Source organism: Neoarius graeffei, chromosome 10 (genome assembly GCF_027579695.1).
Source record: "Neoarius graeffei isolate fNeoGra1 chromosome 10, fNeoGra1.pri, whole genome shotgun sequence".
In the NCBI taxonomy this organism is placed as follows: domain Eukaryota; kingdom Metazoa; phylum Chordata; class Actinopteri; order Siluriformes; family Ariidae; genus Neoarius; species Neoarius graeffei.
The window spans coordinates 52352034-52377359 of record NC_083578.1 but is presented as its reverse complement, the minus strand read 5'-3'; the positions used below and the strand labels follow the sequence as shown (position 1 = coordinate 52377359).

General features: G+C 44.4%; 1 protein-coding gene across 2 annotated transcripts in view; it reads right to left on the bottom strand.

The window, feature by feature from the left end:
• LOC132893098 (phospholipid phosphatase 1) overlaps positions 1–25326 on the bottom strand; it is a 126942-nt gene that overhangs the window by 38809 nt on the left and 62807 nt on the right. The gene's annotated exons all lie outside the window — the stretch shown is intronic.

The following is a 25326-nucleotide window of genomic DNA, read 5'->3' as shown; positions in this document are numbered from 1 at the left end:
TTCCTCCAGGTAATTTTTCCCCACCCCTTCCTCTGGCCTAGTGACATGCATTTAAAGACAACACATCCCCAAAATCCATGTCATACATTGATAATTGGCAATGACTTACAATGTTAACATGGTGATACTAATTAACAAGAATTACTTTATACATTCTTAAACATTTAGCCATGTAAAAAGGTAGACTTATTGGCGAACTTTACATTCCCCTCCCCCAGCCAACGGCTTATCGGGACCATAGTAGGGCTTCATGTCAACCACATTTACATTATCCACCTTTACCTTGTCAGTCAACCAACAAACACGGTAATTTACGGGACCTAACCTCTTCTCTACCCTTACAGGCCCTGACCATCTGGGTGCAAGCTTGGCAGAGAAATTGGCTGAGGCTTTAGACTGCGGGTGTGACCTAATCCAGACCAGGTCCCCAGCTGCAAAGTGTACATCTTTGCGTCATGCATTATAATACCTGGCTTGTCTAGTCTTAGCTACACCAACATGCCTTTCAACCTCCTTCAACAATTGTGTGTGTTTGTGTAGTGTATGGTATGCAGGGGTGCTGGTGATTTGTGTATGAGACGCTCTAGTGGGCCATGGATCTTTTTCCATCCAAGATGGCGCCGCAGACAGCTGCCACAGGACTTTGCTCTCTCGTACTTTCTATGTTTTTGTGTAATTGTTGTGTTAATTCTTCTCCGTGCTTCACGGAATGCTGCGCTGAGGGTTTTTTTTAATGCCTACACATTCCGGTCCTGATAGGAGCGAAATGTGTGGGTGTTTTTTCCTCTCATCTCTCATTTCTCAGCCTCTCCCTTCCTGACAAGCCTCTCTCCTGCTTTGCTTCTGCAGACTCGTCTTGTCTGAGAGACCCTTCCTGCACTGTTCTCCGAATCGAAATTATGGATTTGATCAACTGGTCACTTCACGCAATTGACACGACCTTCTTGACTAGAAGTTTGGGTTCGGGGGAACCTGCCTGGCCTGCCGGAACGTTTGCAGCCGGATACACCATGGATGCCTGGGAGAAGTGGCGTGTGGTGTGCTTGTCAATTCTTTCCGTGGAGGACATTGAGGATATTTACCTATTCGGAACCATGATCACAGGATTTTTGCTGATTGGACCTGGCATTGCCCTGGTGTATCGAGGAAATCAGTTAACGGTGGCAGCTGTTCAAAGCCCCACAAAGATGCCCGATATGATTGAAGCGGTGGGCAGAGCTGTTAGCACTCAGACTGTGGCTGTTCAGAACTTGAGTCGCAACATTGCACACATCATGGAGAAGTTGATGGCTTTGCAAAGAGAAACGGATCATTTTGGTGGCCAGAATGGACAAGCGGGTTAAGCAAAAAAGGACACGTCTACCCATCTTAAGTCTAAACAAATTCCAAACTTATCTTGGCTCTCCCAGCCAGCACTGCCTTCAAGGCCGTTGCTGTAGAAAAGCGATTCTCCCCCTGGAGTTCACTGCAGTGAGACTCTGTGTGTGTGTGTGTGTGGTGTTTTTTTTTTCCTATACTTTCTTTCTGTCTGTACTATGAAAGCTAAGTCGAACCGGAGTCAAATTTCTCGTGTGTGTAACATACCTGGCAATAAAGTGCTTCTGATTCTGATTCTGATGTTGCGCCCCAGAGCCAACACAGCAGGGGTCAAGCCAGTGGTCTTGTGCACTGCTGTATTGATGACCAGGAGGAACTCTGGCAGCCATCGGTCCCAATCTTGGTGGTGGTTCCTGACATAAGAGGCAATCATGGACTTCAAAGTTTTGTTCACACACTCTGTTTGATTGGTCTGTGGGTGGTAAGCTGTAGTGAGCTTCTGAGTCACACCCCATGACCCGCAAAGACTGCTTAGCAGCTGGCTCGTGAATTGTGGGCCACGGTCAGAAACAAGGAAGGCGAGGATGCCCCAACATGTGAAGATGTCATTTTTTAATATCTGACACCTTTGGAGTTTTCGCATCCTTTAAAGCAAAGAGTTCCACCCACTTTGTATGGTAGTCCAGCACCACCATGAGAAGAGAGTTGCGAGCCTTGCTGAATGGAAATGGCCCCATGAAGTCCACACCAATCATTTCACCTGGCGTCTTGATGTCGGCAGTCTGGAGTAGGCCAGCAGGCTTGGTGCTTGACGCTTTGTACTGCTGGCATACCTGGCAAGTACAGACATGACTCAAGACATCTTTACGAACATCAGGCCACCACGCAACCTCCAGGACTTTAAGCAATGTCTTCATTCTTCCCAAATGACCTCCAAATGGGCTGTCATGATAGTAGGCCAGGAACTCAAACACCAGCGCAGCAGGTACAACCATCTGGTAGTTGAAGCCACCATATTTGGATGGGACACCCCGGTAGAGCACGCCTTGCTGGAGCTAATAATGGATGCGTCCAGGAACTGGCCCACAGACGGACTGCATCAGCTCTTGGCACAGGGCATCAGCCTCTTGAGCCTTCTCGATGTCCTGCAGGGAGTTTGGCAAGTTGGACCACCAGGATTTTGTGGTAGCCACAGCCACAGTGCCCCCTTCTGGTAGCTCATCTCCTGGTTGTGGTGCCCGAGACAAAGCGTCAGGAATGACATTAGAGCAACCCTTTTTATAATGGACTCTAAATGAGAAAGCCTGCAGCCGAAGTGTCCATCTGGTCAGGCGGGAAGATGTTTTGGGGCAATTAAATGCCCAGGCTAATGCGCTGTGGTCGGTGAACACATCAGATGCATCCCCCTCCAGATAATGGCACCATTTCTCGACAGCCCACACCACCACCAGGCACTCTTTCTCCGCCGTCGAGTACCGGAGCTCAGGACCCTGGAGTGACCTTGACGCGTAAGCAATGATATGCTCTTCATTGTTCACGGACTGGGTAAGGACAGCTCCTAGGCCAACATCACTGGCATCACAGTGGACTTGGAACCCCAGGTGCGGTTGTGGCTGAGCAAGCACAGGGGGCGACTGCAGCAGGTCTTTGAGGTGTCAGAAAGCGTCCTGGCACTGCACTGACCACGCCCAGGGTACTCCTTTCCTCTTGAGGTTGTTGAGCGGTGCTGCGATATCTGCCAGCCTAGGGATGAACTTATGATACCAGCCCACCAACCCAGGGATCGAAACAGGCAGTCGCCCTCTTGCCAATGCGAGTTGGAAAGGGTACAGGCGACTAGTGACAACATGTACTCGACCAAGTGGGCGACTGACTCGCCACGCTACATATATCAAACTACTCACTGCCTCAATGGTTTCTAGCAACGATTCTCACCCATTTTAAGCAGAACTTGGTCTATTTTACAGTTTTTTACGATAATTTCAATAGATTTTGTGAGACATTTGTCAAGTTGGCATAGACGCAGGTGCTGCCATATTGTTTACATGCGCAGTATACACCGCTACATGCAGCATGCCTGCGCGAAGTTTCGTTTCTTCCCGTTCATTTTCGTTGCTGCCCGTGAAGACAAATGTAACTTGAACCGCTATTGGTCAGATAGATTAGACCCCCGCGAAGTTTAAAAGTCCTTGGCTTGACATTTCTGACAGCTATCAAAACAAACAGATATCGCTCAACAAGTATGATGAGCCAGAGCAGCCTGCAGGTAATGAGAGGGAGTATGTGGCAGGAGATGTAGAGCCCCAGGAGAGACAGAATGAGGAGGTGGAAGATGAAGATGACGAGGAAGCGCAGCATGATGTGGTGTATGACCCAATAGATGATGATGATGATCTGGATGAGGATTTCGAAGATTGTGATGATAATGAGATGACTGAGGAAGAAGTTTATAGACAGTTGAAATTGATCACTCATGTATAATATGGTTGTATTATATGAATCGGCTTGAAATTTGTAATTATAAATACGGACCAGTGCTACTCCATTCGGACCAGTACCTCTGACAGGCACTGGTCCAAATGGACCAGTGCTCCCAAATTCCCGTTTCGATCCCTGCAACCCCAAGAACCTCTGGAGACTCTTGAGATCAGTGGGTACTGGGTAGGCTATGATGGTGTCGACCTTGGCCTGGTCAACTTCCACTCCCCTCTCTGACACCACATGCCTCAAGAACGTCAGCTCAGTTTTAAAAAGATGGCACTTCTTGATATTCAGGGTCATATGGGCTTGGTGTAGTTTCTGGAACACAGCATCAAGGTCACGTAGATGTTGCTCTTGTGTCCTGGAAAATACAATGATGTCATCAAAGTACACAAAGCAGATGTTCCCCTTTAAATTTCCCAGGATATTTTCCATTAGTCACTGGAAGGTGGCGCCAGCGTTCCACAACTCGAACGGCATAACCTTGAATTGGAAGAGGCCCTTGTGAGTGATCATGGCTATGTTCTTCTTGCTGCTCCCACCCATGGCCACCTGCCAATAGCCGCTCTGGAGGTCCAACGATCTGAAATATTTGGCTCCTTGCAGGGACTCCAGGATTTCATGGACCAGAGGCATTGGGTAGGTGTTGTGGTGTGTCTTGGCATTAAGCCCCCTGTAGTACACGCAGAAATGGAGAGACCCGTCTTTCTTTGGGACCAAAACCACTGGGGAGGCCCAAGCTGAGGAAGACGGCTCAATGATGCCACTGTTGAGCATTTTGTCCAGATGTTCGTCAATGATTGCCTGCTTTTGCGGTGAGACATGATAGGCTCTCTTACGCACGGGCAGCTCATCCGTAGTGAAGATGTCGTGCTGAATGTCATTGGTGGCTCCAGTGGCCTCTGTCCAGACCTTAGGCCATTTCTGCAGCAGTGGCCTTACCACCTCCGGTTGAGCCTGCAGGAGTGGAGCAGTTGGTGGTGCATTGTTGCTGTCTTCTGCCACAGCCATATAGAAGTAGGCTGCAGACTCCGCATGGCTCCACTGCAGTGTATCTCGAGCCTTCTGAAGAAACTTGTGTTCTCTTCCCCCGGACATTACATATTTCCCAATGTGCGGCTCTAAGGTGAGTTGATTCGTGCACATGAAGTCTAGGCCCAGCAGTAATAGCATACACAGCTGTTTGTCATCAAGCACATGTGTGTTAACTGTATAATGGGCATTGTTTAAAGTAAGTAGCAAGGTAACTTTGCCTTACTCTCTTGCCCGTTGGCCATGATGAATTTCTGGCTTTCATTAGCACACAAACTTTCACCTGTCTTCTTGATGTTATTCCATAGGGTGTTGCTCATCAAGGAGTAGGTACAGCCCGTGTCCAAGACAGCATTTCCCCTTGAGCCGTGGATTGCGACGGGCACCACCAGGAGCGTTGGCACACCCACCACAGAGGCGATGTCAGCACCATGTTCCCGAGCCTGACCCTGCTCAGACTTCTTGGTGGCTTTCTTAGAGGTGCGGTCACTGGGGTTGTTATGCTGAACTTTGTTCCAGTAGTCTTTGGAATTACTCCAGTCTTTTTCAATTAGTGAGCCCACCTTGACAAGCTGGTCGACAGTGGTCACAATGCCTCGCAGGCCACTAGCCAGTCTTGGATTGCATGCCTTAAGGATACGCCTCACAAGCTCATCCTCAGACATCTCTGGACGCCACTTCAAGCAGAGCGCACGATGGTCGTAGGCAAAGTCCTTCAGGCATTGCGTGGGTGCTTGGACACTTGAGTGGAGTTGCTCTTCTATTTCAGAGGGGTAGTCTGAAGGAAGGAAAGACTCAAGGAAGGCAGCTTTAAATCCACTCCAGTTGGAAATTTTGCTTCGTGCAGCCAACCACCAGCTCCGAGCAGGCCCCTTGAGGACGGTGTTAAGGGTGCCAATGAGCTCAGCATCATGCAAAGGCCTGAGTGACAAAAAGTTCTCACAATGTTTGATGAAGTCAGTGACGTCTTTGGAATTCCTAGATTCACCAAACTTGGGAAACTCCATTTTGATGGGTGGCTTAGGCGTAGCGGTGTGCAGAGATGTAGGGGCAGTGTGTAGAGGAGTGACAGTAACATCAGCCTCAAGTGTGTGAGGAGTAGTGGGCACATACGATGCAGGAGTGGAAAATCTAGGCCCCCAGGACAAGCGGTGCTTCCCCATAGCCTTCTTCATTTCTTCTTTCCACTGCTTATCCCTGCGCTCCAAGCATGCAGCAACAGCCTGATCAAAACTGTGCAGCCTTTCATCAGTATACTCATTGGCCTCTGTAGCCGCAGCCTCAATTGCAGCCCTCAGACCATCTACCCTGTTGAGTGTACTGTCTACTGCTTCTCTGAGACGGTTTTCCAAAGACTCAATTCTCAGATGTAGTTCCTGGAGCTGCTCTGCCACATCATCAGCCTCACCACCTGACTCTTGCCCCTCTTCATCACCACTATCAACGTACATGGTTTGCAACCGACTGGTTAGCTCTGTGACCCCACTGCGGTTGTGACTAGTAGTGACATGTTGGTAGAGGTTGGGATTGGTTGGTGAGCTGGCGCCCTGGTGTGATACACTTGGAGGCCGAGAGCTTCCTTCTGGAGTGCTGCCGCCCATGGGTGACCCCTGGTGGTCAGTCGCGGACTTGATTGTGTGGGAAGTAGTAATGCAATCTAATGCAATGTAGTAATTAAACTGTATAAATGTGATGTAGGACTGTATAGAATAGAATGCCTTTATTGTCACTATACACATGTACAATGAAATTAAAAGCATCTCCAATAACAGTGCAAACAGAGTGGAGAGAGAGAGAGAGAGAGAGAGAGAGAGAGAGAGAGACGAAAAAAAGGGGGAGAGGGTGTAAGGTGCACAGTCCTGAGGTGTATGTGTTGTGTTACACATTATGGAGTGAGGTATTGCTCATTGCACATTATAAAAGTATTGCACAGAGAGAGTCACATTATAAAGTATTGCACATTATAAATTATTGCACAAAGAGAGTCACATTATAAAATAAAACATTACACATTATGAAGTATTGCAAGGTAAGGTAAGGTGCACAGTCCTGAGGTGTATGTGTTGTGTGTAAGGTGCACAGTCCTGAGGTGTATGTGTTGTGTGTAAGGTGCACAGTCCTGAGGTGTATGTGTTGCGTTTCACATTATGGAGTGAGGTATTGCACATTATAAAAGTATTGCACAGACAGAGTCACCGAATAAAGTATTGCACATTATAAATTATTGCATGAAGAGAGTCACATTGTAAAATAAATAGGCTATAAAGTCAGAGCATATCCGAGTTCAGGGCGGTTATGGCTTTTGGAAAGAAGCTGTTTTTGAATTGATTTGTCTTTGTCCTGATGCACCTGTAGCGCCTCTCTGAGGGCAACAGGTCAAACAGATCAAAGCCAGGGTGGGAGCTGTCCTTGATAATGTTCTTAGCTCTGCTAAGGCAGCAGGAGGTGTAATGTCCATCAGGGAGGGGAGAGGGCAGCCAATGATCATGTATGAAGCCCAATAAAATATGTGTGCCAGTACAAATAAAATGAGTGTGTGAGTGTCTTCAGTGGCCTAGCTAGATAGCCTGGCCTATTCACAAACAAATGACTTGCAAAACTTAGACACTACCAGTCTTTGGTATTATCATTACCACAGTAACAAAAAAATAAAGTGATCCTGTTCCCCGTATAGGCCACCACTGTAACAATCCTCCCTTGATTCTAGGTAAAATAGTTATACGCTATTTAAGTTACGGGCGGATCTAAAGCAGGCTGCAGTAACGTTAACACGCACTGGCCTACTACCAGTGCGTAACATATAAATTACAATCAAAGTTTGTCAGTAATGCCCAAGTTTCATCACGTTATGAATCAAACAAGGTAAATATCTTAACGAAAAAACATACTGGAGGCAACAAGTACACTTGGTGAAGTTATAATTCAAACACAAACATCGGCTGCTCAGGCCGCTTAAATCAGGAAGTGCGGAGTCAGCCGCCGCTTTTAAACAGAATGAAACCCACAGAAAAAAAAATAAAATGTCCCTTGAGTTCGTTTCCCTATTAGTCCCAAAGTCAAGGTTTAGGGTAATCTAGCCCAATCGTAATATACAGCTAGGCCCAAAAATATTTGGACAGTGACAAGCTTTGTTATTTTAGCTGTTTACGAAAACATATTCAGGATACAATTATATAATCAATATGGGCTTAAAGTGCAGACTCTCAGCTGTAATTTGAGAGTATTCACATCCAATTTGGAGCAAGGGTTTAGGAATTACAGCTCTTTAATACGTAGCCACCTCTTTTTCAAGGGACCAAAAGTAATTGGACAATTGATTCAGAAGGCTGCAAAAAAAAAAAACAAGGCTGCATGGGCTCTTCCCTCGTTAACCTGTCATCAATTAAGCAGTTAAAAGGTCTGGAGTTGATTCCAGGTGTGGCGTTTGCATTTGGAAGCTGTTGCTGTGAACACACAACATGTGGTCAAAGGAGCTCTCAATGGAGGTGAAACAGACCATCCTGAGGCTGAAAAAAATGAAGAAATCCATCAGAGAGATAGAAATATTAGGAGTGGCCAAATCAACAGTTTGGTACATTCTGAGGAAAAAAAAAAAAAAAGAGTGCACTGGTGAGCTTGGGAACTCAAAAAGGCCTGGACATCCATGGAAGACAACAGTGGTGGATGATCGCAGAATCCTTTCCATGGTGAAGAAAAACCCCTTCACAACATCCACTCAAGTGAAGAACACTCTCCAGGAAGTAGGTGTATCAGTATCTAAGTCTACCATAAAGAGAAGACTTCATGAGAGTAAATACAAAGGATTCACCACAAGGTGCAAACCATTAATCAGCCTCAAAAATAGAAAGGCCAGAATTGACTTTGCCAAAAAAACACCTGAAGAAGCCAGCCCAGTTCTGGAACAGCATTCTTTGGACAGATGAGACTAAGATCAACCTGTACCAGAATGATGGGAAGAAGAATGTTTGGAGAAGAATTGGAACAGCTCATGATCCAAAGCACACCACATCTTCTGTAAAACATGGTGGAGGCAGTGTGATTGCATGGGCATGCATGGCTTCCAATGGCACTGGGTCACTTGTGTTTATTGATGATGTGACAAAAGACAGAAGCAGCCGGATTAATTCTGAAGTGTATAGGGATATACTTTCTGCTCAGATTCAGCCAAATGCAGCAAAGTTGATTGGACGGCACTTCACAGTACAGATGGACAATGATCCAAAAACATACTGCAAAAGCAACCCAGGAATTTTTTAAAGCAATGAAGTGGAATATTCTGCAATGGCCGAGTCAGTCAGCAGATCTCAACCCAATCGAGCATGCATTTCACTTGCTCAAGACAAAACTTAAGGCAGAAAGACCCACAAACAAGCAAGAACTTAAGACAGCTGCAGTAAAGGCCTGGCAAAGCATCACAAAGGAGGAAACCCAGCGTTTGGTGATGTCCATGGGTTCCAGACTTCAGGGAGTCATTGCCTGCAAAGGATTCTCAACAAAATATTGAAAAGTAACATTTTACTTAGGGTTATGTTTATTTGTCCAATTACTTTTGAGCTCCTGAAATGAGGAGCGTTTGTATAAAAATAGCTACAGTTCCTACATGTTTAATCATATATTTTTGTTCAACCCCTTGAATTAAACTTTAAAGTCTACACTTCAATTTTGTTGTAGTTGTTTCATTTCAAATCCAATGTGGTGGCATGCAGAGCCCAAATCATGAAGATTGTGTCACTGTCCAAATATTTCTAGGCCTAACTGTAGATCCCAAATGAAAAGGAAAACACACGCGCCATGGAGGGGCGGCACGGTGGTGTAGTGGTTAGCGCTGTCGCCTCACAGCAAGAAGGTCTGGGTTCGAGCCCCGTGGCCGCCGAGGGCCTTTCTGTGCGGAGTTTGCATGTTCTCCCCGTGTCCGCATGGGTTTCCTCCGGGTGCTCCGGTTTCCCCCACAGTCCAAAGACATGCAGGTTAGGTTAACTGGTGACTCTAAATTGACCGTAGGTGTGAATGTGAGTGTGAATGGTTGTCTGTGTCTATGTGTCAGCCCTGTGATGACCTGGCGACTTGTCCAGGGTGTGCCCCGCCTTTCGCCCGTAGTCAGCTGGGCTAGGCTCCAGCTTGCCTGCGACCCTGTAGAACAGGATAAAGTGGCTAGAGATAATGAGATGAGATGAGACGCGCCATGGAGGGATGCGCTCATAGTCTGATGAGACACAGCTTCCAATAATTAAAAGAAGAAAGCACAACCTCGCCAGTTGATGCGTCCAGAGAAATATGTTCCAAAACTTGCCGTAATCCAACAGTCTGGTAGGTAAAAAAAATAAAACAATTCCCACGAGAACAGACGCGGTAATCCAAGCTTGGAGACTCTCAAACGCCACGCGCTCACCTCTGGCTTCTTCCTCCAGGTAATTTTTCCCCACCCCTCCTCTGGCCTAGTGACATGCATTTAAAGACAACACATCCCCAAAATCCATGTCATACGTTGATAATTGGCAATGACTTACAATGTTAACATGGCGATACTAATTAACAAGAATTACTTTATACATTCTTAAACATTTAGCCATGTAAAAAGGTAGACTTATTGGCAACCTTTACAAGTAGGATCCAAGAGCAGAACACAGACCAGTAAATCCAATAATAAAAAAGATTTAATAGGAGTAAAAAATAAACCAAAAATAATCCAGAAAAAGCTAGGGGCAAAAAAACGAGGCAGACAAGGACAAAAACACCTAGCATATAAAATAGCACAGACAAAAACTTGAGACAAAAATGTATCACAACAAACATGAAAAAAGACAAAAACGTAGTGCAAAAAAACGTGACAAGAAACAGGCAAAACAGAGAGCAAAATCCAAGAAGCAATAATGGCGCAGAGATGACATAAAAAACCAACTAGACATTCTGGCAAAGTCCCCTTCTTCTTCTTCTTCTGTCGATTTATTGGCGGTTAACAATCGATGTGTATTACCGCCATCTACCGGGCTGAGGTGTGATCTCAAGGGATATTAATCGTTGAGATTAAAATGAATATACAGAATGTCCGTATTTTATACGGACTTGATTCAATAAACGTAGTATACGGGCATACAAATAAGTTATACGGATTCTTAAAAAAAAAAAACTTCAATATTTATTTAGAGCTATATGTGTGTGTGTGTGTGTGTGTGTGTGTCTGTGTGCAGCTGTGGGGGTGTGTGGGTGTGAAACCTTGGATCAATCATGTCATAATGTTCTGTATACATTTCATATCAACAGATGTTCTAAAAGATATCAACATTTACGCACAACCTTAGGTCAGCGATAGCACAGTTCTGATAGAATGTTCCAAAAGATATCAATATTACGTCTCGAGCAATGTGTCTAGCTTAGACAGAAGGTCACTTCTTGAATGCCAGAGACAGAAGAATGTCTTCTTGTTCATTTTAAACAAAACAGAGGGTCACATACTAAATCCTTTACAATTATTAAGAATAAATTCTTACAATTATTTATCCTTACAAAGAAATGAAACCTTACAATCCCCTCTTTGATACTAGTATCACTAGGATCACACCCCGGTATTCTGATCATTATGCTTGAGTTAATCCTTGCTCTTCTTGACGTGTATTGGTGCTCAGAGGGCGGGCATGCCCTATCAGCCCTCGTCCCACCTCACCGGAGCTTAGAGAAACTCAAAACCTCTTAATTTGTCCCAAATTACAATCAATTCCCACGATGATAAAAAAGCGCATAACATTTACACTTTGTGTTTTTGTCAAACATTGGAGCTTTGTATTCATTCTGAAGGTTTATTGTTATTAATATTGAATAAAAAGTAACTGGGATATATCATTGTTAATTATCATTCAAATTTTAGGTAAATTATTTTAATTTGCATCTTATAAGGATTTTATAAGGGAAATAAGGATTTTGGAAGTTGGTTATACAGATAAATCAAAACTGAGCTGGCCATATTGTCTAGAATTTGTGTAGAATGCTAAACCACAGCGATTCATCCAATCCCGTGGGTTTTTCTCGGGGTCTGGGTACCTTAACTCAATTTCCCCTCCCATTGGTGACACAAAAGGACAGTCTTGAGATTAATTATTAGGTTAAACAAATCTTCCCGTGAAACCCTTCACGAGGATAAACAAATCTTCCCATGAAACCATTCATGAGGATAAACAAATCTTCCCATGAAACCATTCATGAGGATAAACAAATCTTCCCCATGAAACCATTCATGAGGATAAACAAATCTTCCCATGGAACCATTCATGAGGATAAACAAATCTTCCCATGAAACCATTCACGAGGATAAACAAATCTTCCCGTGAAACCCTTCACGAGGATAAACAAATCTTCCCGTGAAACCATTCATGAGGATAAACAAATCTTCCCATGAAACCATTCATGAGGATAAACAAATCTTCCCATGAAACCATTCATGAGGATAAACAAATCTTCCCATGAAACCATTCATGAGGAGGCAAAGTCCCCTTCTGAGAACGGCCTTTTTATACACAGCAGAGCAAACCAGGAAGTGAATGCCGGCAAGATGGAAGTCCTGTCCCGGATCCGGATTAGCGCTGAACTGGGAGATAATAAATCTCCGGAGTGGAAGTCCGGGGCGGAGCATGACATATATTTTCATGTTATTATGTGAAGCATTTCACATGATAACATAACTTGGTATTACATTATAACATGATCATTTATATTGATAAAACGTGAAACTTTTCACGTTATGACGTGATAACTTTAAACTCATGTTTGAATCTATAGTTTGAATGAGGTGTGTGAATAATAAACTAGGTAATATGGCACATTTATATGATTTAATCAAGTTTGATTTCATGGTTGGGTTGAACTGCGGTAAAGTTGGAAATATATTCCCAGATTCAAACTTTCTAGATCAATAACCCTTAAGCGAAACATAAAAAATACACTATTGTACCAAAGTAGACAACGAGCTACAATGTACAACCCCAATTCAAAAAAAAGCTGGGAAGCTGTATAAACTGGAAGCACAAACAGAATGTGATAATTTGCAAATCATGGAAACCATATTTTTCATTGAAAATAGTACAAAGACCAAGCCAGAGCCATTCGCTACCTACTTCACAGAGAAGCAAAGTTATCTGCCAGGTGCGAGGATTTAGAATCCAGAGCAAGAAGGAATAATTTGCACATATATGGGATTAAAGAAGGGGAAGAAATGGATAATATGATTGACTACAGAACCTGCTTGATGCGCAGCCTGCTCAGTCTACCAGATGATAAAGACTTGTGTATAGAAAGAGCACACTGCTCGCTGACGATGAAACCTGCTGACTCTGCATCACCGAGATCCATCATTGTCCGATTCTCTGATTACAGAGTTAAGGACAAGGTACTCCAACAAGCCTGGAAGTTACGAGAGATAATACACCAAGGCCAGCGGATTTATTTTGACCAGGACTACACGGCAGATGTCCAAAAGAAATGCAGACAGGTATGGGAAGTCATAAAACAACTTCGAGAGAGGAAAGTGAAAGCCCAGTCGCCGTTCCCGGCTCAACTGAGAATTCATCTAGAATCTGGTGTTAAGACTTTCACAACCCTCGCGGATGCGGCCCCAGTCCTTAAAGAGATGGGAATCCATGTCAAGGTAGAGGAATGGGAAAATCTACAGAGAGAGCTGCTGCGCAGCCAGTGGGACACGGTGCAGACCACAAATGCCTCAGGTGCATCAACAATGACAGACATGGACTTGCAGGTTCTCATTCAAGGTGAAAAATGAACAACAAATAATCAGTGGTTCTAAGTAAAATGATAACATTTTAAGTTGTTGGCTGGGAGTTAGGCTTACCTTCTAGGCTCGGATGGCCTTGTCTTCATAAGCAGATATTATATTTGGTTGGTTAATGTATTTGTGAAAGAATAAGAATGCTTTCCCCTTCAGATGGAGAAGTAGGATACTTGTCTTTTTCCCCTTTTTTCTTTCCTTTTTTTTTAATCCAAGCAACTCTATACAAGCGACCTGCTGTTAGGTAGTTGCAGTAACACTCTGTGTGACCCTCAGAGAGATTTTTGTCACAACTCTCTGTTTTTGAAGAGCTAAACTAAATGTTCGTTCAGTTAGTTCTATTATTGGAAGTCTGTTCAAGTTTATTAGTTTTGAGAATTATTTTCCTTATCTCAGACCATACCTGTATGTGCAGTCATCTGTTGTATTTCACATGTTTAGCAAGGGCATTCAACTACACCTCAAAACTAAAATAAAAAAGTTTCATATTACTTTTATGAAGGAGATATGAATGATCTGACAATAGTTACATATAATGTCCGTGGACTAAACCATCCAATTAAAAGGAAGAAAATCTACGATCAGTTAAAAAAACTTAAATGCTCAATTGCTTTGCTACAGGAAACCCACTTGCCTGAACCAGAACATAAAAACTAAGAAGGGAATGGGTGGGTCAAGTGCATAGTTCCTCATTTGGTAAAAAAAAGGGGAGTGGCAAATTTAATCCATAAGGCACTAGCCTTTTCCTCAGAAAAAAATATTATAGATCAATTTGGGAAATATGTCATGGTAGTAGGTACCATAGGGGAATCGGATATTTCCATTTTGAATCTTTATGCTCCAAATGAATATGAGCAAAACTTTTATAAGGAGGAGAAAAAATCTAGGACCGTGACGTCACCCGGTATGGCGCAGCCGGGGCCCCACCCTGGAGCCAGGCCCGGGGTTGGGGCTCATATGCGAGCGCTTGGTGGCCGGGCCTTTGCCCATGGGGCCCGGCCGGGCTCAGCCCGAAGAGGTGATGTGGACCTGACCTCCTGTGGGTTCACCACCCACAGAGGTAGCAGTAGGGGACTGGTGCAGTCTGGATTGGGTGGCAGTTGAAGGCAGGGGCCTCGACGACCTGATCCCCGGACACAGCGGCTAGCTGTTGGGACATGGAATGTCACTTCGCTGGGGGGGGAAAGAGCCTGAGCTTGTGCGGGAGGTTGAGAGGTACCGGCTAGAGATAGTCGGGCTCACCTCCACGCACAGCTTGGGCTCTGGAACCCAGCTCCTTGAGAGGGGCTGTACTCTCCACTTTTCTGGAGTCGCCCGTGGTGAGCGGCGGCGGGCTGGTGTGGGCGTGCTTATAGCTCCCCAGCTCAGCCGCCATGTGTTGGAGTTTACCCCAGTGAACAAGAGGGTCGCCTCTCTGCGCCTTCGGATTGGGGAGAGGGCTCTTGCTGTTGTTTGTGCCTACGGGCCAAATAGCAGTATAGAGTATCCGGCCTTCTTGGAGTCCCTGGGAGAGGTACTGAGGGGTGCTCAGACTGGGGACTCCATTGTGCTACTGGGGGACTTCAATGCTCATGTGGGCGAGGACAGTGACACCTGGAGGGGCGTGGTTGGGAGGAATGGCCTCCCCGATCTGAACCCGAGTGGTGTTTTGTTATTGGACTTCTGTGCTAGTCACGGTTTGTCCATAACAAACACCATGTTCGAGCATAGGGGTGTCCATAAGTGCACGTGGCACCAGGACACCTTAGGTCGGAGGTCGATGATAGACTTTGTTGTCGTTTCATCTGATCTCCGGCCCTATGTCTTGGACACTCAGGTGAAGAGAGGGGCTGAGCTGTCAACTGATCACCACCTGGTGGTGAGTTGGATCCGCTGGCGGAGGAGGAAGCTGGACAGACCTGGCAAGCCCAAACGTATGGTGAGGGTCTGCTGGGAACATCTGGCCGAGCACTCTGTTGGGGAGGTCTTTAACTCCCACCTCCGGGAGAGCTTTTCCCAGCTTCCAAGGGAGGCGGGGGACATTGAGTCTGAGTGGACCATGTTCTCTACCTCCATTGTGAATGCAGCTGTTCGGAGCTGTGGCCGCAAGGTCTCCGGTGCCTGTCGTGGTGGCAATCCCCGAACCCGGTGGTGGACACCAGAAGTAAGGGATGCCGTCAAGCTGAAGAAGGAGTCCTATCGGGCCATGTTGACCTCCGGGACTCCTGAGGCAGCTGATGGGTATCGGCAGGCCAGGCGTACTGCAGCTCGGGCAGTTGTGGAGGCAAAAACTCGGAATTGGGAGGAGTTCGGGGAGGCCATGGAGAAGGACTATCGGTCGGCCTCGAAGAAATTCTGGCAAACCGTCCGGCGCCTCAGGAGGGGGAAGCAGTACTCTGCCAACACTGTTTACAGTGCGGGTGGGGAGCTGTTGACCTCGACTGGGGACATTGTTGGGCGGTGGAAGGAATACTTTGAGGATCTCCTCAATCCCACCGTCATGTCTTCCATTGAGGAGACTGAGGCTGATGACTCAGAGGTGGACTCGTCCATTACCCAAGCCGAAGTCACTGAGGTGGTTTGCAAGCTCTTCAGTGGCAAGGCACCGGGGGTGGATGAGATCCGCCCTGAGTATCTCAAGTCTCTGGATGTTGTGGGGTTGTCTTGGTTGACACGCCTCTGCAACATCACGTGGCGGTCAGGGACAGTGCCTCTGGAGTGGCAGACTGGGGTGGTGGTCCCTCTTTTTAAGAAAGGGGACCAGAGAGTGTGCTACAATTATAGGGGAATCACACTTCTCAGCCTCCCAGGGAAGGTTTACTCCAGGGTACTGGAGAGGAGAATTCGACCAATAGTCGAACCTCGGATCCAGGAGGAACAATGCGGTTTTCGTCCTAGTCGCGGAACACTGGACCAGCTCTATACCCTTCATAGGGTGCTCGAGGGTTCATGGGAGTTTGCCCAACCAGTCCACATGTGCTTTGTGGATCTGGAGAAGGCATTCGACCGTGTCCCCCATGGTATTCTGTGGGGGGTGCTTCGGGAGTATGGGGTTCGGGGCTCTTTGCTAAGGGCTGTCCGGTCCCTGTACAAACGGAGCAGGAGTTTGGTTCGCATTGCCGGCAGTAAGTCAGACCTGTTCCCAGTGCATGTTGGACTCCGGCAGGGCTGCCCTTTGTCACCGGTTCTGTTCATAATTTTTATGGACAGAATTTCTAGGCGCAGCCAGGGGCCGGAAGGAATCCTGTTTGGGAACCACAGGATTTCATCTCTGCTTTTTGCGGATGATGTTGTCCTGTTGGCTTCTTCAAACCAGGACCTTCAGCATGCACTGGGGCAGTTTGCAGTTGAGTGTGAAGCGGCTGGGATGAGAATCAGCACCTCCAAGTCCGAGGCCATGGTTCTCGACCGGAAAAGGGTGGCTTGCCTTCTCCAGGTTGGTGGTAAAGTCCTGCCTCAAGTGGAGGAGTTTAAGTATCTCGGGATCTTGTTCATGAGTGAGGGAAGGATGGAGCGTGAGATCGACAGGCGGATCGGTGCAGCCTCCGCAGTGATGCGGTCGCTTTACCGGTCCGTCGTGGTGAATAAGGAGCTGAGCCAAAAGGCGAAGCTCTCAATTTACTGGTCGATCTACGTTCTGACTCTCACCTATGGTCATGAGCTTTGGGTAATGACCGAAAGAACAAGATCGTGGATACAAGCGGCTGAAATGAGTTTCCTTTGCAGGGTGGCTGGGCGCTCCCTTAGAGATAGGGTGAGAAGCACAGTCACTCGGGAGGAGCTCGGAGTAGAGCCGCTGCTCCTCCACATCGAGAGGAATCAGCTGAGGTGGCTCGGGCATCTTTTCCGGATGCCTCCTGGACGCCTCCCTGGGGAGGTGTTCTAGGCATGTCCCCCTGGGAGGAGGCCCCGGGGAAGACCCAGGACACGCTGGAGGGACTATGTCTCTCGGCTGGCCTGGGAACGCCTCCGTGTTCTTCCCGAGGAGCTGGCCGAGGTGTCTGGGAAAAGGGAAGTTTGGGCTTCCATGCTTAGACTGCTGCCTCTGCGACCCGGTCCCGGATAAAGCGGAAGAAGACGAGACGAGACGAGACTTTTATAAGGAAATTTCAAATATAATTGCAGAAAATGCCAAGGGCATACTCTTAACTGGGGGGGGACTTTAACACAGTATAGGATGGACAGTTAGATAGGATACCAGCAGAGACTGGAACCCAAAGTAAAAAGACTAAAACACTTAAGGATATGATCTCAGAATTGGGGCTGGTTGACCCATGGAGACATAAATATCTTAAAAAAAGAGATTTTAGTTTTTATTCCAATGTGCATAACAGTTATTCTAGGATTGATTTCTTCTGTCTCCCCCACCAATACGTGTATAAAGTAATAGATTGCCATATTGGATCTATAGCAATAAGTGACCATGCTCCAATTGTGTTAAGAATTGACCTAGATAAAGAACATTTCTTCAAATATTGGAGACTTAATGTTTTTTTTTTTTTTTTGCTAAATGATACAACTGTAATACAAGAATTAAAACAAAACTTAAAAGAATATTTTGAAATAAATGATAATGGAGGGGGCGGCATGGTGGTGTAGTGGTTAGCGCTGTCGCCTCACAGCAAGAAGGTCCGGGTTCGAGCCCCGTGGCCGGCGAGGGCCTTTCTGTGCGGAGTTTGCATGTTCTCCCCGTGTCCGCGTGGGTTTCCTCCGGGTGCTCCGGTTTCCCCCACAGTCCAAAGACATGCAGGTTAGGTTAACTGATGACTCTAAATTGACCGTAGGTGTGAGTGTGAATGGTTGTCTGTGTTTATGTGTCAGCCCTGTGATGACCTGGCGACTTGTCCAGGGTGTACCCCGCCTTTCGCCCGTAGTCAGCTGGGATAGGCTCCAGCTTGCCTGCGACCCTGTAGAACAGGATAAAGTGACTAGAGATAATGAGATGAGAGATGATAATGGAGAGGTATCATTATCAAATTTGTGGGAGGGTGCCAAGGTAGTCATGAGGGGGAAAATGATCCAGATTGCATCACATCATAAAAAGATACGTTTAAAAGAACAAATTAGGCTTGAAACTAGGATCAAACAATTAGAAATAGATCACAAAACTACTGGAACACGTACCACTTTACTGGAACTTAAAGAAACCAAAGCAGCTTTGAATAAGCTCCTGACATATAAAGCTGAGGGAGCTTTAAGATTCTCTAAACAGAGATACTATGAGATGGGAAACAGAGCTAGTCGATTGCTATCTTTCCAACTCCGTAAAGCCCAAGCTGACCATCATGTTCCCAAGGTTAACCACCCAAAATTTAAAGAAATACTTTCACATCCCAAAAAAATAGCAGATACCTTTGCAACATTTTATAAAAACCTGTATGAAGATCCTAAACAGCAAACAGATGATGGTAAAATTGAAGCTTTTCTCACAGGTTTAGGCCTGCCCTCTCTGACAGATGCCGAAGCTTTAGAAATGGTCAGATATTACAGAAAAGGAAGGATGGGTGGCCATTAAAAAAAAAATTAAAAACAATAAATCCCCTGGGAAAGATGGATTACCTGGAGAATTTTATAAATGTTTCATAGATGACTTAGCACCAATTCTAACTCAAGTTTTTAATCATGTCCTGTCTAAAAAAGTCTTACGAAATTCATGGTCAGAGGCCATTATATCGGTGATTCACAAGGAAGGTAAAGATGCTATCCTCTGTGAGAACTACAGACCCATTAGTCTACTTTGTAACGACTTGAAGCTACTAACAAATATTATGGCAAAAAGGATACAAAGAATTATAGGAAAATTAATAAACCCAGACCAGACAGGGTTTATTCCCAACAGACAGGGAAGTAACAACATAAGGAGGACACTAAATATCATAACAAGTGCCAGGAAAAAAAAACAGCATTCTATGTTGATAAGTTTTGATGCACAGAAGGCATTTGACACTGTGAATTGGCACTTCCTCCATAGAACCCTGGCCATGTTGGGATTCCATCCAAGGTTTATTGAATGGGTAACGGTAATATATACAAATCCAAAGTCATGTGTGAGAGTGAACGGCTGTTGCTCTGAATTTTTCTATTTGAAAAGAGGGGTTAGACAAGGAGATTGCCTCAGTCCATTGTTATTTGCAATAAATATTAAGCCCTTGGCAGCTTCTATAAGGCAAAATAAAACCATTAAAGGCATAATAGATGAAGGTCAAACAGAACATAAAATATAATTGCTGATGGGTTATAGACTCTATAACGACCTCATTTTGTATATTTCCTGTATTCTAACAAGTTTAATTGAAGGACAATGTGATTCATGTGAGAGTTTCACACTGGACGTAGTAGCATTCAACTTGATCTTGGAATGATTTGGCCTATACGGACTGTATGTATAAATGTAAATATGCGTAATACAAAATGCCCAGAAAGACATATTTGTATTTTCATTGACATTTGACTGCAATTGTAAAAACTAAATGCCTACTAAACTGAAATAAAAAGAAGTTAAAAAAAGAAAATAGTACAAAGACAACATATCAAATACTGAAACAAATTTAATTTATTTTTTTTTTAATATATGCTCATTTTGAATTTGATGTCAGCAACACATTTCAAAAAAGTTGGGATGGGGCATTGCAGCAGTGAATGGAGGGAGGGGCCAGGGAAGGTGAGTGGCAAAGTCAATGCACCTGTTGTCGATTAATGTCGTGTATGTGTGTTTGTTGCAGTGACAGTGGAGGACAGAAAAGGAGGGAGAGAGCAGAGAGAAGGGATCTTCCCAGACCAGAACACAACTGCGTGTGTGCGCGCGTGCATGTGTCTGTGTGTGTCTAAACGGACGTTAAAGCTGAAAAGCAACACGAAAATAAAAGTGTGCGTGTGATCGTCATCTCTCACCTGCCGTGCTTCTGAACTCCATCCGCATCAGGGAAGTATTACAGGCATGTTCACCACTGTGTTGCATCACCTCTACTTTTAACGACACCAATATAAAATTAGGTACTACCTAATAGCGGAGCTTTCAGTCAAATGAAAACAAACAATTTCAATTTTATCACGAGAAGATAAATTTCTCCAAACTCACACGTGTATTATTCTTTTTTTTACTATAAACTACAGTGTGCTTTAGGGATTTATAGCAAAATGTTTTGAAAACAAAACATATACGATTCATGAAAACACTGACTGGATTCAGGTCAACTTGTCAGATCCCGAAGGATTTCGCAGTGATTTCAAAATCAACATCACTATTTACAATTAAATTCCTACAACTCATCATTTCTATTCATTCATTTTTTACACATTTTCTTTCCCTTTCAGCTTGTCGCTTTTCTTGTGAAAGATTTCTTCACCTTTCTCTAGCTTTTTCACGTCTTCTTTCCTTTTCTTCCTCTGTCAAAACTCTCTTTCTCTTCTCAGTTTTGATTTCATCTTTCTATTGTTGGTTAACTTGTTCTGACATCTTTTTAAAGTTTGTAAAAATGATTATTATTTTGTTGCGCTGTCTGAGTTGTTCTCGGTGGAAAAACCTGATAAATATGAAATTATCTGTAGACAAAAATAAGTTATGTAGGTGCGCTCGTGTTTCTAGTTCCCACCATAATCAAACAGCCAATCAGAATTGCGAGGGGCATGGACAGATGGACGTACACGGCTGGGATCCCTGTGTGTCCATGAAAAATCAACTTGATGGGTTACCATATTTTCTTAAGTATGGCGAGAGAGAGTAGAGAGAAGGGATCTCCCCAGACCAGAACACAACTGTGTGTGTGTGTGTGTGTGTGTGTGTGTGTGCATGTGTCTGCGTGTGTCTAAACAGATGTTAAAGCTGAAAAGCAACACGAAAATAAGTGTGTGTGAATGTCATCTCTCACCTGCTGTGCTTCTGTACTCCACCCACATCAGGGAAGTATTACAGGCATGTTTACCACTGTGTTGCATCACCTCTACTTTTAACGTCACTATAAACATTTGGGAACTGAGGAGACCAATTGCTGTAGTTTTGAAAGAGAAATGTTGTCCCATTCTTGCCTGAAGTACAATTTCAGTTGCTTAACGGTTCAGGGTCTCCTTTGTCATATTTTATGCTTCATAATGCGCCAAATGTTTTAAATGGTAGACAGGTCTGGACTGCAGGCAGGCAAGTTTAGCAACTGGACTCTTTAACTACAGAGATATCCAGTTTTAATATGTGCAGAAAGCGGTTTGGCATTGTCTTGCTTAAAGAAGGAAGGTCTTCCCTTTTTTTCATGGAAGGCCTTCCTTCTTTAAGCAAAGCCTATATACTGCGAGTTGGCCTAGTGGTTAGCGTGTCTGCCTCTTGATTGGGAGATTACAGTGGGGCAAAAAAGTATTTAGTCAGCCACCAATTGCGCAAGTTCTCCCACTTAAAAAGATGAGAGAGGCCTGTAATTTTCATCATAGGTACACTTCAACTATGAGAGACAGAATGGGGGGAAAGAATCCAGGAAATCACATTGTAGGATTTTTAATGAATTAATTGGTAAATTCCTCGATAAAATAAGTATTTGGTCACCTACAAACAAGCAAGTTTTCTGGCTCTCACAGACCTGTAACTTCTTCTTTAAGAGGCTCCTCCGTCCTCCACTCGTTACCTGTATTAATGGCACCTGTTTGAACTCGTTATCAGTATAAAAGACACCTGTCCACAACCTCAAACAGTCACACTCCAAACTCCACTATGGCCAAGACCAAAGAGCTGTCAAAGGACACCAGAAACAAAATTCTAGACCTGCACCAGGCTGGGAAGACTAAATCCGCAATAGGTAAGCAGCTTGGTGTGAAGAAATCAACTGTGGGAGCAATTATTAGAAAATGGAAGACATACAAGACCACTGATAATCTCCCTCGATCTGGGGCTCCATGCAAGATCTCACCCCATGGGGTCAAAATGATCACAAGAACGGTGAGCAAAAATCCCAGAACCACACGGGGGGACCTAGTGAATGACCTGCAGAGAGCTGGGACCAAAGTAACAAAGGCTACCATCAGTAACACACTACGCCGCCAGGGACTCAAATCCTGCAGTGCCAGATGTGTCCCCCTGCTTAAGCCAGTACATGTCCAGGCCCGTCTGAAGTTTGCTAGAGAGCATTTGGATGATCCAGAAGAGAATTGGGAGAATGTCATATGGTCAGATGAAACCAAAACAGAACTTTTTGGTAAAAACTCAACTTGTCGTGTTTGGAGGAGAAAGAATGCTGAGTTGCATCCAAAGAACACCATACCTACTGTGAAGCATGGGGGTGGAAACATCATGCTTTGGGGCTGTTTTTCTGCAAAGGGACCAGGACGACTGATCCGTGTAAAGGAAAGAATGAATGGGGCCATGTATCGTGAGATTTTGCGTGAAAACCTCCTTCCATCAGCAAGGGCATTGAAGATGAAACGTGGCTGGGTCTTTCAGCATGACAATGATCCCAAACACACCGCCCAGGCAACGAAGGAGTGGCTTCATAAGAAGCATTTCAAGGTCCTGGAGTGGCCTAGCCAGTCTCCAGATCTCAACCCCAAAGAAAATCTTTGGAGGGAGTTGAAAGTCCGTGTTGCCCAGCGACAGCCCCGAAACATCATTGCTCTAGAGGAGATCTGCATGGAGGAATGGGCCAAAATACCAGCAACAGTGTGTGAAAACCTTGTGAAGACTTACAGAAAACGTTTGACCTCTGTCATTGCCAACAAAGGGTATATAACAAAGTATTGAGATGAACTTTTGTTATTGACCAAATACTTATTTTCCACCATAATTTGCAAATACATTCTTTAAAAATCAGACAATGTGATTTTCTGGATTTTTTTTTCTCATTTTGTCTCTCATAGTTGAGGTATACCTATGATGAAAATTACAGGCCTCTCTCATCTTTTTAAGTGGGAGAGCTTGCACAATTGGTGACTGACTAAATACTTTTTTGCCCCACTGTATGAGTTCTATTCACAGTTGGGTCATACCAAAGACCATCATAAAAATGGTACCTACTGCTGTCTGGCAAGGCACGCTGCAATACAGATGTGAGTGGGGAGTCAAACTCTTGCGGTTACCAGAGGACTAGCCCCCCACTGGAACCCTAGCTAGGTAATGGGTATTGCTGAAATCAAATTCAAAATATGCATATATTTAAAAAAAAAACTTTCTCATTTTCAACATTTGATGTGTTGTCTTTGTACTATTTTCAACAAAACATAGGGTTTCAATTTGCAAATTTTCACATTGTTTTTATATATGTTTTACACAGTGTCCCAACTTTTTGGGAATTGGGGTTGTCATTTTAATCAAAACAAATCATTCTCTGAGCCAGGGGCTTCAAAGTTTGGGAGAATAGCAGGGTACAAATAATTTACAGCAGGGTGCAAAATGGTAAAATGTCTGCCAGCGGCAGACATAATGCACGCAAAGCCTATAGATAGATAGATGGATATGCAAGTACGAATTTTTCATGGGGCGGGATGGTTTGGAACAGGCCATCTAAAATTGGGATAACATTTACCCGGGACGGGTATTTGAGGCGGGTCATCTAGCTTAAGCTTGATTAGCGTTGTTACGCATGCCAGTGTTTCCCACAGAAATTTTGGAGACTATGGGGGCAAGCCATGGGGGAGGCGCGGGGGTTGTTTAAAATTGAGTGATATATGTTAAATATTAAGTTATTACTGAAAAATTATTGATTAAAAAAACAGACATTGAGAAATGGTCCTATAAACAACTTTACCAATATAAGCTGTATGAGGACTACAAAAATGCAGAAAAATAGGCTTTACTTATCCAAATGCACCTGTTGGTTCAAAAGTTAAAGTGCAGAGAACTTCACAGCACAACATGAAGTTACCTTAATATATAATATAAATGCCTCAGCTTTCATGTAAGAAAAAAAAAACTATTAATACTAGTACTGTGTGCAGGCAGTCTCTCCTGAAGACTAAATTAAACAATAATTATAAACTAATAAAATAATGGCTCAGGCTTCATAGAAGAAAAAAAACAATTTGAACAGAATCTCACAGTATGATGCTGAAGCTGCCTAAACAATGGAAAATAAAATACCATTTTGGCAAAAACGTTGGCATCCATTAATTTCTTGTATTAAGTAAAACAATATGTTGCCAGATACTGCTGACATTTTACAGACCAAAATATGTTCAAAACCCGCCGAAATGCACTTAAAACCGCCCAAATTGGGCGGGAAAACGCTCAATCTGGCAACACAGGCGGCAGTAATGGCTGCACTCGTGTCGAGGATGTAAACACAGTTGACGCGGCAACAGACATACATGACATAGTGGATGTAATTTACATTCACAACTTTTTTTGCTGTCAGAAATATTTAATATTAAATTTTGTGACTCGACTGACAATAGCCGGTGGCATAACAAGCCATAGCCGGCGATTTGCCGCCGGTGACCGGCTACTTTTGAGACCGCTGCTGAGCTGTACAAATAACACTGGTCTCTCTCTCTCTCTGTAACTGGCTGTGAGAGGAGTGCAGAGAGACCATCTAACAAGTGCAAGATGGAAAAGAGATGCTACGAAAATATTCAATAACTTCACTCTTATTCACTGTAGTATCACCAAAATCTATCACCAGTATCACACAACAGCTTACTGTTGGTTATACTACAACAGTTAGTTCAAGAAAAATGGCTTTCATGTAAATTCTGGGGATTTCAATTTTGTTGAATTTTCATATGGGTGATAATAGATAATCTGCTACTGCACTGCTGCCTTATGGCCACTG